This window comes from Apis florea, unplaced genomic scaffold (genome assembly GCF_048593485.1).
Source record: "Apis florea isolate Af1SG1 unplaced genomic scaffold, ASM4859348v1 contig_2350_pilon, whole genome shotgun sequence".
Lineage (NCBI taxonomy): Eukaryota > Metazoa > Arthropoda > Insecta > Hymenoptera > Apidae > Apis > Apis florea.
In genome coordinates this window covers 6,869,490-6,888,828 of record NW_028256565.1, presented here as the reverse complement: position 1 = coordinate 6,888,828, position 19,339 = coordinate 6,869,490, and the positions used below count along the sequence as shown (strand labels likewise).

The 19,339-nt window shown below is 31.6% G+C and overlaps 1 protein-coding gene and 2 long non-coding RNA genes across 11 annotated transcripts in view; 1 reads left to right on the top strand and 2 right to left on the bottom strand.

Annotated features, from left to right (window-relative positions):
• Positions 1-19,339, bottom strand: part of mtd (TLD domain-containing protein mustard) — a 185,403-nt gene that overhangs the window by 104,705 nt on the left and 61,359 nt on the right. The gene's annotated exons all lie outside the window — the stretch shown is intronic.
• Positions 208-3,481, top strand: LOC147658160 (uncharacterized). 2 transcript variants are annotated; one of them, XR_015291187.1, is made up of 3 exons: positions 208-440; positions 1,408-1,722; positions 2,287-3,481. It is a non-coding gene; the product is annotated as an uncharacterized LOC147658160 (long non-coding RNA). The 2 variants fall into 2 exon arrangements; XR_015291188.1 differs by lacking the exons at positions 208-440; positions 2,287-3,481 and adding an exon at positions 528-588 and having other exon boundaries at positions 1,408-1,579.
• LOC147658159 (uncharacterized) lies at positions 11,790-15,515 on the bottom strand. The gene is made up of 2 exons (XR_015291194.1): positions 14,718-15,515; positions 11,790-13,405 (listed from the first exon to the last, which is right to left on the bottom strand). It is a non-coding gene; the product is annotated as an uncharacterized LOC147658159 (long non-coding RNA).

Here is a 19,339-nt window from a genome sequence, read left to right as displayed (position 1 = left end):
GCACATAAATACAGAAAAAACGAATACAAATATTCTTTACAATTGACGAACACAATCTCTATTCTTTAAAAAAAAACTAATCGATTTAATCGAATATGATACGGGCTTAACAAAGATTTTTTTCCTGCTACGCGTATAAAATCGAGAACGAAGAAATCAAGAATCATTAAGCAGCGTTTCCACACGAACGCATTCCCACTCTGGCAGTAAACATCGGTTGGAAACCAACCATAGAGCGGCCTCTCTAGAAATTTCGCTGTTTATTCGAAATTCAACAACATCCTCTCCCTCTTGCGACAAATATCGACGACGTAATGTTATGGTAAATTTACTGACAGGAGAAAATTTGTGATCGTAAAAATGGCATTGACGGCAATTCTACTTATTGGACAAACTAGTCCATATAGGAACTCGGCCGGACAAGATGTATTAACTCAAAGGTGAACTGACGGAACGTAATTATTCGAAACGACTCGAAAAGACGTACGTGAGAGATTTATGATACACGTTGTTACATACAACTTACGATAAAAACGATATTAATCATTTAAGTAGAGAGTCATCTGGATTGGCAAGATTATGGAATAAGTTCGTTATATTTTGTAATAAAGTCGAGAGTTTTTACAGGTTAGGTAATGAGTTAGTTTTTTTTTAGCAATTTTTCAAATTCGTTGTGGTTTCTGAATAAGTTAATACTCAAAGAGTGAGATTGAAAAAATTGTGTTATATCAGATTATAATCTAATTGAACATTTTTTGTTGATTTTTTCTTTTGAAATGAATTTTGACTATACAAATTTTATACTTCATGATTTGTGTCTTTGAAGTTATACTTGAAAGTATAAATCCAAAATCCAATTTAATTAATTTTAAAAGTGATATCTTAAGTATTTCTTTTTAAACAATTTGATTATAGAATGAAATAATTCAATTTATTAAGAATTTCTGATTTTAATCTCTTCGTTATTCGAAAACAAATATACGATGATATAATTTGGCAAATATCTCGATCAAAGACACTTGGATCCATTTAGGTGTAAACAATGTTTTACTTTTGAATATTTTGAAAACGAGGGCAGAGAGGATTTTAGATCAATCCTCTCTGCCCTCGTTTTCGAAATATTCAAAAGTAAAATTACTCGTGCCTAAATGGATCCAAGAATTCTAATTTCGTTATTGTATCAGGTTTATCAAAAAAAATTTGAAAAAAGAATACTTATCAAAGCATCTGCATTATAACTATTCATATTTTCAAATGTTATAAACTTTGCTTCAATAAAAATAAAAATTCAAATAAAAAAAAAATATCAAGATAGTATAGTCACTTATAAATTCGAATCGATAAAATGCCAATAATTTCATAAACTATTTCCACGATACTCGTCCCTAATTAACCAATAAATTCCAGAGAAATCGCTAAACGGATGGAAAAATCAACGAAGAAAAGTCGATGGAGTCCTCGTAAACCGAAGATTTACTACCTCGCGGGCCGATAAAGTGCCCGTTTGCTCGGATAAAATATAGGTGGTGGCTACTTTGAAATTTCACGACACGTAGTTACGAGATCGAGGTGACGTGGAAAAAGGAAGAGGCAAAGATACATTGCACGATCCATCGAACGATCGAAACTCGATTGTTCGATTGCGTAATTAGACATAGTGGTTAGTGAACGATTACAGTGAAAGTCGTCGACTGATAAAAAAGAAATTATTTTATTCTGTGTGTAAGTATGTTATATCTTTGGACTTTGGAATGTGATACGATTGCAATTAAAGTGCACGACTTGTCTCTGACGAACTTTTCTTATTATGTCAGCTATAATCAATGATTAATTGATAATTGAGAAATTATAATTAATACTAAGAAATTATATTTTTCGCATACTCATTATGATTAATAATCGAAAAATAGTAAGTAGTTAGTAAGTGGAATTAATTTATTGATATATTTCCTTAATGGATTAATTTTTATGGATTTTCTATGGATTATATTTAAATATATTTTTCATAAAAGATAGGTATATGAAATCTATCTTTGTTATTAATTGTAATATTGTTTATTATCAAAAATTTTAAATATTAAAGAAAAGTTTAACAGATTGATTTTTCCTTTGTCAAAAATTTCATTAAATTAAAATATACATTTTTCTAAATAATTTTTCTAAATGGTCGACAAACTACGTTAAAAAGTTATTGCTATAAAGTAAGAAATAATATTTAATATTTTTTTTCAATATATTAAAGAGATAAAATACAATTAATATCTAGATTTTTCTCCTTTATTACAGTTTAAAAGATAAGCTTAAAAAAACAAAAAAATGCATCATCATACGAAAAACATTCGAGAAAGGATTGAAAGATATCATTTGCAATAAATGATGAAAATCTCGTAATCCCTTTGAATATAACAAGCTTGCTACTTGAAAAGTAAATATCAGTTATTGATCGAACTAATGTTATCGCAAATCTGATGCAATCTTCCAGATATTTCGAAACAATTTTATAAAAGTCTGTATGAATATGCTTGATGGAAAACAAAGGTATATTTGAATAAATTCGATAATAGATACCGAGATGAAATCGTTCCTAGAGTTAAAAATATTATCAAATAGTCGTGATTCTTATCTATTTGATATAATTAAATAAATATAATTGAATCAATTATTTTTTACAAAATAATTTATGAATAAGATCTTATTTTTTGGAATTATATAAATTCTTGAAATAAGATTATGTTTTAATGAGAAATTTCTATAATATGATAAGATTTTTATAATTCTTTCTTTTTGTATTTTTATAGTTTGTCATCTGTAACTATATACTCATAATTATATTATGATAATATATTATATTATTTATTAAAAAATGAGGTGTTATTTTCGACAGTGAAATATCAATTATGTTAATGTTCGTTTCAACATAGGTGTTTCCCCATGGAAGTTTGGACACGTTCGATATTCAGGGCCTTCCCCTTATTTGTCTACACCATTGTTGGACTCGATGTTTCGATTCATGGAACGTAAACAACTATCGGTATGCATACATCATAAGTAAGAAAGCATTAAATATTTTTATGCGTCAGAATGGTATACAATGTCATACAGAGTGATAAAGTATTAGAATTATAATTCTTGTTCAATAGAGAAAGAAAATTTCTAATAAATATGGATCAAAAAAATTAATATTTTTAGCAATTTTTCATTCAATTGCATTTAGAAGCAAGATGATACAAATTTATTTAAATTACTTTTTTTTTTAATGACTATTTTATCCTTTTTTTTAGATTATGGCTATTAAAGAATTAATTAAATATTTTTGTGAGATTTTTAGAAATTTTGAAACTAGGATGAACAAAGATGTACAATTCTCCAAAATTTTGAAAAAACGGATTGGAAACTGTTTAGAAATATCTCTATATTAGTTACATCAAGTGAAAGAAATGTGAAATAGTGAAAGAGAATAAAATATTATTTAGAATATTAATAAAAGTATATGTCTAAAATTAATTTTTGGAGAAAGTTGCTAATATATCGTGCTAATATTAAAAATCGTATATATATGTATGTCTATATATATATAATTAGAATCGTTAGATAATTCATAGCGCACTATAATTTTAATTATACAATATACTTAACTTTTTTTATATTTAAAACTGTTCATCTATTTATCCATTAAGTTATGCATATTTTGAATCACTCTGTATATTATCGTAACTCAATCGTTCACACGTGTAACACTATCAACCTATATAATCTTACTCTTCGATACTCATTCGTCGAACATTCCATAGTGAAAGGGTTTAACATTCATACAATAAAACTTTCACATCTTTGATTACTCAAAAGAAAACTTTAGAATTTCTTATCATAATTATCTTAAAAAGATAATCCAATTGAAACAAATATAACGTTTCGTTAATCCAACGAATCAAAATAAAGCACAAATTGTTTTAAAAATAATGATTCATCGTGGAAATGATGACTTAAAAAAAAAAAAGAAAATCGAAATCATTCGAAGCAAATTTTAACGAATCTTTTAGAATTTAATTAGATTTTTGATCATAGCAAATAATTTTTCATATCTTCGTTCATTATTAACGATAACGATTGATAAGATTTCCAAGATTTTCATCAACTTTTTGACTCGTTTGCTCACGGATGAGAATATAAATTTCTTTTTAAAGAGCTGATTCTCCTAAGCTAATTATATCGATAATCGATCGATATTTCTTTGAATCGTCGGATTCAAATCCAAAGATAACGCGTTATTCATAAACGCGTGCAAGTGATTCACAATGAGTCAGTTCAATTCGCGAATTCCAAAAGATGGGAATTCGAATTCCAAACCTGTTTCTTTATCACTTTAGCTTCTGTTGATGGAAGTTCGTACTCGTAAAATCCTTTTTTCGGGAAATCAACATCCGGGAACGGGTGTGATATATATACAAGGAACAGGATCTATTTAAATTTTATTCGAGTGTTCATTATTCTTTTTCAACGAATTCATATATTTATCCGAAGCAAGGAAGTACAGATCAGTACAATATCGTAATAATAAATGTTAATCCTGTAGAAAATATTTTAAAAGATTCATATATTTATAATTTTAAAGAAAGAAAAGTATCTTTTAAAATATTTTTACATTTTACATCCGGTTTTAATATCGCGTAAATTTTAAATTGCATTTAACGTGACGAAGTATTAAATCTCAATTCTTCTCAATTCAATTATAAGAAGAAAATCATAATATTCTCATAGAAATTTAAACAAAAAGCTACGAAATGTATTATAAATTTTTTTCGAAAAAAAATTTACACTTTTCTATATCCCTTTCAATGTGAGAAGATTATCGTGGACGATTCTTAATCAAACTCTTAAAATGGCGAAATAATCGATGACTAAGTTGGCCGATTCGCCAATTAATTAATTTCTGCCAGTTTCGAAGGAAACTTCGATATTGCCTTGTACGATCGATACAACTTCGATAATTACCGATCTTTCAAGTTGGCTGATGAGATTTCGGTTAAAATTCGCAATTTATATCATTTATGATGATAAATTCTACGTGATATTATGGATTTTGTCGGGAAAAAATAAAAAGCAAAAATAGAAAAATAATAGGAAAGTATTTAATACGAATACGCAATTTGTATTTAAATTTTTAGTATTCGAAGATAAAAATTTCATTTGTGTGCAAATAAATCCAAGAAGGAATTGTGAATTTTCACTTTTTCAGATTTTCACATCTGAAAAATTTAAAAATTTTAATATATTAAATTATTAATATACGCGAAAGTTAAGAGCTGGAAATTAAAATTAAAATTAAAATGCATAGAAAATTTATACCTGCGTAACAAATTATAGAGGAACGTTATTATAACGAAGTTTTAATTTGGAATTAAAATAAAATTTCCTTGTATCTTAATAACCACAGCTGTATATATTTTTCGTTTCAAAATTAATCGTAAATGTTTCTACGTTGAATCCATCTGTAAGAGATTAAAATATATATATATTCTTTTGGGAAAAATGCCAAAAATTTTCGTTTAAAAAGCGTACATGAAAATATCTCCAATGTCTGAATATATCAAACACGTGTGTATTGAAATACAATCAGACTTTTGATTTGACGAAAATGAGAGAAAAATTCTAGAAACAGCCTTGAATCCCGGAATAGTTTTATCCAGACCACGAGAAAATGATTAAACAAATTAAACAGAACGTGAAATTGTTACTCCAAGTGAAATTAAAATTTATCTTTGCCGTTTAATTAAGCGAATGTTATGGAAAATTGCAATTCCCGATTTTGGACGTATTAATCCAACGATTGCACTTGTCACAAACAGCCCCCGTTGTTCGTTTATCCTTTGATTGTATCTTCTACTTTATTCGATACATAATTTAATCATATAATCCTTATGCTTTTTATTCAATATTCAAATTATATTTCTTTTCCTGAAAATGATTCATAGCATGAATAGCGAAAATTTAGAAAATACAGTAATTTTGAAATTTGACAATTCCAAAATTAATCTTTCGTTTAAAAAGTTAATAGCAATTTGGAAATTTTGAAAATACGAAGATCAATTTCAAAACTTTAAAATTCTTTTTCTTATCGAACGAATAACTTTTTCACAAAATTTCAATACCCATCAAAAATTCTTTCAAAAGTTTCATTCAAACTTTCGAAAGCAAATAATTTCAAGAAAAGAGCAGAGATAGGAACGCTATCAAGATCGGTTTTCCAGATTGTTTCCCTCGCATGATAAATTTTCATCACTTTATTTTTTCTTTGTCGTAAATACGAGAGAGATGCTTTATCTCTGAATGAATGCACATTGCACTCTTGACGTCTTCAAGTGTCTCCTCCACTTCACATAACAAACTCATCCTCTTCTCCATACTTTTCCATTTCTTATTCTTGTTTCCAGCCCACAGGACATTTCCAATGAAAAAAGAAAAAAAGAAAAAGAAAGAGAACGAAAAAAAAAAAACGTTTCGTACGCTGGCTATGCAATTTCCATTATTTTTCATATTTTTTACTTTTATTTTTTTTTTTTTCTATACTTAACATTCCATTATACCAGAAATCCTTGGATGGAAGCATCGTTGAAAAGTCGTGTTCTCGGCGTTCCTCTTTTCTTTTTTTCGCTTTTTCCCCGTGTTTTCCACTGTCGAGATACCTTTACGCAAAACCAACGAGCGAAAACGAGGTTGAACACCGGCCACTTTCTTTCCTCTTCCTTTCTCTCTTTCTCTCTCTCTTTTTGCCTTCCCCCCCTCCTTATCCCGTTTCCAACACGAGATATATCATTATTTATTTATTTATAGAAATAAATTTATTGTATATTTAAATTAAACAGCTATTTCTAAACCGTACAGTGATTTCTAATTCGTAAATTTGTTGTTTTTAGCATTCGTTAGCATCTCAAGATATTCGAAAATCCTTCAAAGCTCAAAATTAAATCAATCTTCCGAATTGTCCAAATTTCTCCAAGTTTCGTTTGCCTTAAAATTTCTATTAATAACTAAGCTTTCAATTTTTTAAAAATTTAAATTTGAAGAGTGATAAATTTTCGAATTTATTCCACTTTTAATAATCCACCAATTTTCACAATCCATTGTTATTTCAAAATTTTTTTCCCTCACTTACGAAGACGCATAAATGAAATATTCCCTAGCTTTCACTCGGCTAGAAATTCCCCAACGTCGTCTCTCCGTTGCTCCACCTCGCTAGACCCCGCGCACAACAAACCGCAATAAAGAAAACGACAAAAACCAGTTGAAATCTGGTGCGCTGTCGCAATTATAATCCCATTTACCTGGAATTATAATAAAAAAATCAAGAGGGTATCTCCGATACATAGCGATTTTTCTGTATCCTTGTTCCCATATATAACGCAATTATGCCTCCACAAAGTGCAATTTTATTAATCACCGGAGGGGAGGGGAGGGATATACCGAATTACCGTGTCCTACATTGTCGGTAATAATCACTGTCACGAAGAAAATCTTCAAGACACTCTCTCTCTCTCTCTCTCTCTCTCTCTCTTTCTGTACTAAAATTAAAATCCTCCAAGTGTTAGATACGAGAGTGGAGATATTTCTCATCGACCGAGAATGACAGATTCATGTTCTCGTTACGCGTGTGGCAATCATATTGTCGAAGAATCGAGGAAAATTTAATTTTTCCCAAACTCTGAACTGAATTTATTATTAAAAATTATTATTAAATCCGTTGAATTTTAAAAGTTTTCGAAAGTAATTAACTTTCCATTATAAAATTGTTAATTCTTTTTTACATTATACTTACGAATTGCGTTTGAGATAATAGAGTTTTTTACATTTATAGAACATCTTTCTAAGATTTCTATTTACAGTTCAATTTCAACCGTTGAGACTCGATTAAAATGGGAGCTCGTTTAGAATGCGATGCACGAATGTTCGAGAGTACTAAATATCGGCCGAGCCAGGATTAAAATTCACTCTCTTTGTTTCCGGTCGATTAAAAGTAAATAAAAAGGAGGATTACCTACGATGTCTAAACAACGAGTCGAAATAGCTTAGGATTATTTTCGAAAATGTTCAAGCCCTGCCAGTTCCATCATCGTTTATCAACGAGAAACAGATTTAAAGGAAGGGTATAAAATTCACGATGGTTGAACGATGGCTTAATTATTTATGAATTATTTAAAAATACGTCGTTCTTATCGTCGATTGAAAGAAGAACGAATTCGATGCGTTTCGATCCCCAACCAATTCGATTCGTTAATCCGGACGATCCTTCCTGGATAGACACACCAAGCGGATAAAGTCACCTGGCAATGGCGAACAAGCGTTTAACTACGAAAACCAATTACTCGAGAGGATCCAGGTCAGAACTCTCGTTCAAACCGAATCTGTGAACGTCGAAGTAAGGAAAAAAACTCGTTAAATTTGCATACGGTGTATGTACACTTCTAGTTATAAAATGTAACTGTTTCTGCGAAAGATTCGTTAAAAAATCGAGTCGCAAGTTTGGTGTTTGCAATGCGAAAAAGATGGATTTGTTTCGAGGAAATTGTCTGGAAATTTTCTTCATACGATAATATTTCTTCTTTTTCTTTTTTTTTTCTTCTGTTTCATTTTATGAAGAAAGTTACATCTTTCCAGAGTGGAATTATTTTCAATGACCTTGAAATTTTGCCATTTTCAATCTTTTTTGGATTCGAAATTCTAAAAAAAAAAAAAAAAAAAAAAAAATATTGGCATAAATTTAATATATTTAATAATTTTATATAGATTATTAAAAAATTTATCGAGTGAGAGGATAAAGTTAGAAGTTCCAGAAATAAAAAAAGAAATTAAACATTTCGTCGACTCGCCTGTATAATTGATATATAAATCATAGAGAAATAATTAATTTTTTCTCTTTCAATTCGTCGAAGGATTAACGATATTAAAACGTTGTTTAATTGAAACTTGCGTATCGAAGTAAATACACGTTGTAATACCGATGGAAAAATTTTATTGATTATGAATTATGTTGTTTCGAAGAGTTGAACTATTAATCGGACAAAATGTCGACTCGATTTTAATCCGTACGCGATAGAGAAACGTGTTTAAAATGGGTTGCATCCTGTCCATCCTGATATTTGCATAAGGGAAACGATTATACACTCACTAATTATAAATATAATTAAATTCGCGCGACTTGATGAATATTCCGTTGATTATCCCGCGTGGAACAAATAAATCGAGAAATGTGAACGTTCTTTTAACGGTTATTTTTCGAAAATAAAAAAAAAAAAAAAAAAAAAAAAAAAGAAACCATCTCGGTTGTTTTAACATTCATCAAACAGGCAGATTTTTCGTTATTCAATATAGTTATTAAGTGATAAATATAGAATGTGTATGGAATGTCGAAGGAAATTTCATCCGCTCACGTGTTATTAGCAGTGAGAAAAAAAATATACATTTTTTTAATTAACATTCTTGATCGAAGTTTCTTTAATTATTTAGAAGAAATATAACATGGAAATCGATATCTAAGATTTTAACGAGATTTCGTTGATTGTTTGTGTTAATTTGTCAGAATATTTTTTACACGTCAAACCGCCTATAATGTACCTTTGATTGAACTCTCTAACGTACGAAATTGAATGATGCAAAACGAAGTAAAAAAAAAAAAAAAAGAAAGAGAAACAAACCTCCTCCCACAAAAAGCGGATTAACACTTGCGAATGGATCAAGGGAACAAAAATTAGGGAATATTTTCCGAATCGAAATGATCTCGCAATAAATGCCAGACGCGTATCGAGAAAAATATTTTTCCTCGGAGGAACCCTTCCCCTCCCCGCCTTCTTAAAAGCAAACAAACGTTAAAACCAGAAACGCAGTTCTCCACGACATGCGTGCACAATATCGGTTCGAACCGATCCAGAGAGAATACACAGCGAAGGAAGTGTCACAGACAAAGATCTCTAATTAAAGATTTTAATAGGCGGTTAATTGGCAGGTTGCGCGAACGTAAATGGGAAATGGCTGCCTCGCACACACGAGGCCGATAAGGCCGTACGAGCCGGAGGAATTTTAAAATATCGAACACACCTTTCCGGATGTCGATAAATATCGACTGGTTCTCTACCGCGATGGGCTTAAATCATCGATCGTGAACAACCACCCCTCTCTCTCTCTCTCTTTATTTCGTCGTACACTCGAATATTTATTCGAAAATTTATATTTTTCCACGACGATAATAAGAATTGTAAAATATTTGATATTGTGCAAAAATTCAAAGATACGATAATTTGTTCGTTTAAACTTATTTCAAAAATTTATTCACCAATTTATTAATTTTTGCAATAGCATAAAGTATGTATACATACTTCTCTCTCTCTCTATATATATATATATATATATTGTACAGAGAAAGACGATGAAATAAGAACTTTTTTTTTTTAACAAAAGTATAACATGATCATGTATCACGAAGGATTACAGAATGGTGTATCGGAAGTAAATAAAAAGATAAACTCGAGAAAAACGATAGCAACATTTCTGTCCATTGTTGATAAAATTTAATCGAAAGACAAAAGAAATGAAAAAAAAAAAAAGGAGAAAATTTTATCGAAAGAGAGAAAGTTAAATTTTTGTAGAACGCAATTGGTTCCGATTCTCGCTTCGTCACAATGATGGCGGCCAAAAGAGAGAATCGATGTTTAACGTTTCGGAATATTGAAATCGATATAGCTTTAATCTCATCGGTTAACTCGAATTCGCCAAAATAATGTACACAGAGGATGAGCAAATTGGATTGTTATTTATTGCAATTATATTCAACCGTTAATAACGCGAGATTGCAGATGTAACATAATGTGCAAACATAATATATATCTTTCGTGTCTTTCGATATATCGTAAAAAATATTAAAAAAAGACACGTCTGGAATAATCTTATTAAATCTGAATTAAATATCTAATATATTCGAAATATTTCTATTCTGATAATCACCATGCAATACGATATAATTTCGAAAGAGATCAAAGTGTCGTTTCATATAAATAATTTCAACGTGTTCAAACGCGATTCCTTTCGCATCGTTTCATCATTTTCGATCGCCGATTACGATTACGAATCCTCATAAAAAAAATTCCTTGGCGAACGGTAAACAGCATTGAACTGAAACAAACAATACGAAAACAAGAGAACGTTTATCCATTTCACGGTTTAACACCGCTCATACGTCTTCTTCGATTTTATCGACCGTCGAACAAAGCCTGTTTCCGGTCGTTTTCTGGCTTTTTCCGCTCGTGAAAAAGCGAAAATGTCGTTCAAAATGGCCACCACTCTTTCTCCCTGATCTTTTTCTCCCCTCTTTTCCTCCTTTTTTCTTATTCATTTTCTCTCTCTCTCTCTCTCTCTCTCTCTCTCTCTCTCTCTCTCTCTCTCTCTCTCTCTGTCTCTCTCGGTTTCTCGTCAAGGGAAAATACGAAATAAATTCACGCAAGATAAATTCGTGGTAAATTGCAGAGAAAGGACACGTGTCTTTCACGAAACGCTGCGTACACTGCGTGCCGAGGGTGGAATTTCGACGAAGTGGAAAGCCTGTGTAAAATTTCACGCTCGAAAGTTTAAATCTCGTGTGTCGGGGTGAAATTTAAGTTGCATCGTGTTTCGATATCAATGTATTTATCTTCGTATCGTTTATCGCCGTGTATTTTGTTACCACGAGAGTGATGATGCAGAGTGTTATGGGTTTATTAATAAATTATCGTTTGATCGATAATTGTAAAAAAATTCACTCGGTCGAATCAGAATCATTTTTATTAATTAGTGTTGCGTGTACAATATCTAATTCCATCGTTCTTAAACTTAAAATGTTCTATCTAGACCATCTATTTCTAAAACGTAAACGAAGATTGAAGTTTTTTTTTATCATTTTCTTTGAGACATCGTCGTTTGTTGAAAAAAAAAAAAAAAAAAAAAAAAAAACAAATCAATAGATCTGAAAACTTTAAATCCTAGAGATCTACAGAAGCACGTTCCAGTATAAGGATCGATTCAAGTAATGGGTTTAAGTCCATGGTTCACGTTATAATGTTATAAATGACATAGTGATGTTTCGGTATCGTGTAAGACATTAAGTTAAACCCATCGCTTAAGATGATGCATGGATCGCAATATGTTTCAGTCACCGCTTAAAAATGATATATTCGAATTTTAGCTGAAAATTATAAATGTTTTATATATATATATACACTGAAAAATAAAAAAAAAATTCTTAATTGAACACAACTTTAAGTAAGAGATATTTTAACATTTTAATTGTTATATATAATTATTATTATTACATTATGATGTATAATAGATAGATTTCACAAAAGAAACTTAAAATAAAAATCATACGTGATTAAACTTGATTATAAGAGAGTCTACATTCTTTCGAGACATTATTCATTTATGTATCGTTGTTCTGAATATCTTTTTAATAATACTCTGCGACATTAATTTCTTCTTCTTTTTCCTAAAACTTTGTAATATTATGTTATAATTATTATATGAAATGTTGTCAAGATAATTAGAGCTTATTATATCTAACGAAAATGTAATGGATTTTGATTAAAAACTCACCGAAGTAATGAAAGTAAAATATTTGTTAATGAGGGAAAAAAAAAAAAAAAAAAAGAAAAGAAAGAAAGAAAGTGAACGAGCTTGCACAAAAAGAATAATCACTTAATAATCAACCGCCATGTTGTCATGAATAATTCATGAACTCTGATAAAACATTGTTGAATTTATCAGAAACTTTATCTAAATACACTCATTTCCAAAGAAAATTTTCATTTATATATAAACTTCCATAAATTATATTTCTAAAAACTTTAATAATCTTAAAGTTGATACATCTATTTTCTAAACTAGCCTAAACGAGCTCTAGTAATAGTTGAATTGAAATTTTTTAATGATTTTCATCTTGTTAAAAATCAGAAAAAAAATTCATCGATATATATATATATATATATACTTTCAAATAGCTAATTCAATACTATACAATTATGTTCAAAATATAATTAAGAAAATAAGTATTTCCGACAAGGCAAGATTGCAATGTAATCATTATAGGATTATATGTCTTAATTACAATCTGATGTTAAGAATTCTACATTATTTATAACATCTACAAAATCAACGATAAACAACAAGCAATAATTTCTCAAAAAATACACTTCTTTTTTTTTTTTTTTTTTTTAAGATAAATTTCTCATAAAATTACATTCATACTCACAACTGGAACGATAAATATCATTCAATTCTATCTGTAGACCGAGTTTCCATTGAAATTTGCACAATATTTGCGCATACTTACGTGGCGGAAGTAGATGCATGCGTGCAGAGAGTACGAGAGTGAAAGAAGATTACTCACCTGCAACAATAAAAGAGATAAGATTTGGTTAATTTGATTTTCGTTTCGACGACAAAATGCAAGACATTTTAAGTTTTTCTTCTTAAGTTGTTAAGTATTGTTACAATATTTTCCAGGTGATTATAGTGATATTTCATCAATAAAGAGGCATAATAACAATTTTACGATGAATTTTTGAACTTTATCGTCAAACCTCGTATAATATCCGCCATAATCTCTCCAGGATTTAAGAAATACCATTATATCGAAAGTTCCTATAAAATAAAAACCACAAACCTCCGCCATTTTGCCATAAATCTTACCTAACCTATAAAAAAAAAACCCTATAAAAAATTCATCTTCGGATTTTAAATTCTCGTATAAAATTCGAAATCGAGTGCCAAGTCAAAGTAAACAGGCCGATTGGAACAAAAAGTGATTTTGTCTTTTTTTCTTCTTTTCTTTTCTTTTCTTTTCGCATCCCTCATTCCGCAGTCATCGGCTGCCCTTGTCCCCGAGTACAGAAAAATCTTGTTTTTCCAGAAACTCGTCCGCCAAGCGGAATACAGAATAAAGATATGGCTCGGCTCTTGTGCAAATATCTCGAGTCGCGATGGAAACGTGGCGTTTGGAAACGAGAGAGAGGAAATCGTGCCAATCCGACAGCAAGAGATTCTGGACACGCGCGTATTATTCGATAGATCGGTAGAAAACAATGGCGATGGTGACGTGATTACGAGACGTGGTCTGCTCGCGTTGATGAACGTCGTCGAGCAACGTTCGATTGCCTTCGTGGAAATTGTAATAAATTATTACGTTTTGTAACCTTTTTTTTTTTTTTTGTATTTCCATGATGATTTTTGGTTTTGCTTTTATTAATTTCAAAAGAAGAAAGTTTCAAATTAATGAACAAGAGTAAAATGTCAAACTTCTAGGGATATGATATTAATTGTTATAAAAATTTGTAAATATATAAAAATAAAATCGAGCGAAAAGAATCGAACGAAAAGAGGTTAAGTTATGGTGAATTAATAAATAGTTTCAACACTAGACTTTCTAGATTTAAAAAACCTAATATTATCAAACTAGTTACATTGATTGCTTTCAAATTTTTGCCTTCTTGCAATTGCTAGAATCGTTCGAATGCTTTTGGCAAAATTAATCGAATAGAATTATATACGGGTATCTAATCATATTTAAATTACAGATATAATATATATAAGTTAATAACCACGTTGAATATTAACGCATAGAATGCAAGATGTATCATCGACAGTATTTTCGTAACGCTACTAATCCTTATCATTAAGTAATAACACTGTAACTTACTAACCCTATTAAATATCAAATATGGAATGCAAATGCAGTTAGATATGCCCAAGCTGACTCGATCGATAAGGTAGACCCGCACTCGTATGGAACCCGATATTTCGCACGGTAAGGAAGATTCACAAAATTTCCCTAGAATCGAAGCGAAGTTGAAATTTCAGTAAAACTTGAACAACCACGGTTTTCGTTTCCCTTTCTTCCATTGGCCACCAGGTGTAAGAGTTCCCCAAGTTGCCCACAATCGTGGAACGATCGAGTTTTCTGATTGGCTTCCGGGAATTCTATTTATAACCGGACACACCTGAATGAATGACTGCTCTTGTCTGCAAGCTTTCAAACAGGTTCCCATCGGGTTTTACGGGCGTCGCCTAATCATGCATGCAAGAAAGGCCAGCCTGTTGTTGGCCGGCACTTTTGTCCATGGCCATCGAGCAACTGGGACCGGCTCCGGAATGCATCGGCCTCGACAATTAAGGAATGGCATCCGTTGTTAAAATAACGGGCAAACGTTCCACCACCTCCATTCCTTTTTGCCCCTTTTTGCTCTTACGTCTCTGCCAATTGCTTTTCTTCACTCCTCGCCCATTACGTCACCGTCTCTTTCTTTCATTCTTGCGGATACGTAATACGTAATTGTGACAGATCAATTTTTACATCCGTGTCTATTTTTTATTTTAACTAATTAAGCTATGTAAATTGGGTTTAAACGAGTTTTCGAACGGATGACGTGGGTTGCTCGAGAAATGTGATATTAGCCAGCGTAGATCGATGATTTGGATCTTGTTTAAGTTGATGGATTTAGGTTTAGAATGCGTTACTTTTTTTTTTTTTTACATTTTGGAAGAGCATGGTTCGTTCACTGGGACGAGTTTTCGAGTTTTTTTTTTTTTTTTTTCTTTATCGAGGACGAAACGGATCGTTTGCTGCGTGGAAATTAGAAATATTGCAATGGGAAAAATTATTTATGGATATTTTACGGAACAGTTCCCTTTTTCAATTATCGCTCCCAGTTTTTCTCGGGCAAATAAACGATAATAAAATTTTCCTCGAAAATTTATTAAACCTAATAAAATTGTTCCGGGCTAGAATAATTTTATGGTAATTGGTTGAAATTACGCAGTTGAAATTGTACGAAACGGTTGAGGCGGGGGAGGGTTAAAAGATTAGGATCTTTCAAACAATGCAATCTGGAATTCTTCAGGCAAGTGTAAAATTGAAATGATCTAAACGCCGGAGTATCTGGAACGTTTCAAGCACGTTGGCTGGAACGTTTCCTAGACAGCAGCAGTTTCTATTATGGTACCACCATTTTATTGCCTTATCATTGCCATTATGGATAGTTACAATCTTTCTTCAAAAACGTATTTCATCACAGAGCCACAATGTTCCAATATTTTCTTCTCCCTCGAATCTTTTTTTTTTTTCCCCCATAAAAAAACTCGCCTCTCGATTAACATCATCAAAAACCTGTGTAAAAACACACAATTTAATTATAAATCTCCAAATTGTAATAAACATTCCTAGCGAAATTGTTGCGACTTCTTCGCGAGACTTCTTCTTTTTCTTCGAGAAGAAGATAAAAAATAAAAATCATTGTCGTCATCGATTATTTAAAAAAAAAAAAAAAAAAAACGATCCATCGATGGAGAACAATCGTGCGACTCGTTCCAATCTCGTCTCAGGATCAGATCATACTCGGCCGACTGTGAAATTTCGCGAATGCACGCGATCGTACGACGATGTTACACGTTCGAGAACAAATGGCTCGATCCTCGTCGATCCTCCTCCCTCTCCCCCACTCGTTCCTGTCGCCTTTTTGCACCGATTCAAAATTAGAATAATGTGGGTGGATAGGAACGCCCGTTAAACGGTGGAAACGCCAAAGGTTATGGTGACTGTTTTGCTTGGCCGATTTGGACAAATAATTGATTGATCAGAAACCGATGGTGGGAGTGGCAATCGACCTAAGCCAATTGCACGAGAATTGGATTTGAAAAGAAAAATGAAGAATTTTAATTTTACAATTTTGGAGATTGGGAGATTGAAGTTGGAGATAAAGGATATTTTTAATTCGCAGGATATTGAAATTTGGAATGGTATGGGTAATTTTCTATGTAATAATCGAGATTTTTCAATGAATCGATTGGATGGCGGAGAGTCTGCTAATCCATAAATATGATTTATGAGGATATCGTAAGATTAAATGATACGGATTATGAAATATTCGAGAAGTGGAAGATTAAAGCTAATTTCGAGTACTGAGACCTTTCTAAAAATGCGATTTATTTTTCTGAAAAGTCTTCGAAAACTCATTCTCGTTACTTTGGCTTGAATTATTATTTTCAACTTTTTTCAACCTAATTACCTACAACGCTCTGTAAGAATCTCAAGGTGATCTTCAAGGCAAGTTGAAAAATAAAGTAAAGAGAGAGAGAGTTGATATGTTACTGTAAAAATTACCAGAGGGAAGGGACTTGTGAAAGGGAGGGAGTTAGAAACATTGCAAAAAAAGGAGTTGAAAAATCTAAGAATAAGTTTTAAGCTTAAAAAGGGAAGAGGAAGAAAAGTTGTATAAAGAAGGGAGGATAAAATAGCCTCGAAGCTAGTTCTAATTAATCTCCTACCTTTGACGTTAATGACCGAACGAAGAAATTTGCATAAAGATATCATCTCGGCTCATCCTACTCTATTACTGCCCACTTTTTAAAAAGGAACGCCGTTACTCATTTAACAGCCTTCTTCGCCCTCTTCAAGGTTCAACTATCTTGAAATTCGAATTCGAAGATCGGCCACAACTTTGTTCGCGCGAGAAAAAAGAATACTCGTATCTCGATGGCGATCAGAGAATAGACGGTCTGCAAGGGGGTCTGTTTAACATTTGTACGGGATTTACGTGCAAATACTTGTTCCACTGTTCCCAGAAATTCGTCTGCGAGAAGATCAAGGGTCGTTGGTCAGGCTAGAGACATCTTCGAATTTTTTTTTTAGCAATTGTCACGGATTAATAACTTTATCTCGATCGTTCGAGATGGAAATGGAAATTCTATCTAGGAAGGGAATGGTGATAACGATATCTAGGGAATAATTAATTTTCGATCGACGATATTTATAATTCGAGCGATTGTTCGAATGTCACGGATTAATAATTTCTTCTCGATCTTCTTCGAGAGATAGAATTGATTGAAAGGAAATGAGAATTCCCTAGGAAGAGAATGGTGACGATATCTAGGGAATAATTAATTTTCGATCGTTTGAGCGATGGAAATTTAATGTGGGTTTAATTTTCTAGGGGAAGAATAGTGGCAATATTTATAATTCGAGCGATTGTTCGAATGTCACGGATTAATAATTTCTTCTCGATCTTCTTCGAGAGATAGAATTGATTGAAAGGAAATGAGAATTCCCTAGGAAGAGAATGGTGACGATATCTAGGGAATAATTAATTTTCGATCGTTTGAGCGATGCTCGATGGAAATTTAGCGTGTGTTTAATTTTCTAGAGGAAGAATAGTGGCAATATTTAATGAATAATTCGAACAATTGTTCGAATGTCACGGATTAATAATTTCTTCTCGATCTTCTTCGATCTTAATCGAATTGATTAAAGGGGAATTCCCTAGGAATAAGTGGTAACGATGTCTAGGGAATAGTTATAATAATTTTCTAGAAGAAGAATAATGGTAACGATATAATGAATAATTTGAGCGATAGAATAAATCGAAACACTTAATTGTCGATGACTACGTTATTGAAAATAAAAAAAAAAGAAACAAAGAGAAGCAGAGTGAAGGAACGTCGACATCAAACTTATCAAAATGAGAGCGAGTCTCGTAAAACGATGATATAATAAAGACATAAGAGAGGAAGAAAAGAGAGGAACTCTAATGAAATAGAATACAACCAGATAAAAGTAGTCACGATAAAATAGAGAATAAACTTTTGTTCAATTGTAATCGTGTGTCCAATACGCCAACGTTGGATTAGAAGAACGAAATTAACGCAAATTCTAAATTGTCCGTCAACTGATTGGTAAAATAAAAGTGTTCCAAGAGGACAATGATCGTTCGAAACAACGAGCGATCAAAGCTTAAGGGAAGATTTAAGAATAAAATCATAAAATGGATTGAACTTGTTGAATCGGTTGAAAGAAATGGTTGAATCGAACAAAACTTAACCACTTAACAAATGGAGAGGAAGCTAGGCGAAGAAGTGGTGGCAAGAAAACAAGGAAACCAAGAGTGAAACCACAAAACGCGTCGTGAATCTGTTGAATTATTGAGGAACGCTTGAATTTTTTAACAAAGCGACTGGCCGAGCAATAAAAGGATCAAGGATTATATTTCAAAACGTATCCCTTTTTTTTTCTTAAAGAATGATTTTTTAGAAATTCAATATTCCATCAAAGGATAAATCGGTCGGATAATAAATCAAATACGTATAAGAAAGATTAAAAAAAGGGGAAAAAAGATCAAAGAAAGTAAAAGGATGTATAAACAAATAAGCAGCAGATCGATTAATTCGAAAAAAAAAAAATGACATTATTAGAGAGGATGCTTTTTAATCGCACGTTCCTTTGTCGTCTCTCAACGATCAACCATGTCATTAATTCGAAACTAGGCAATCAATA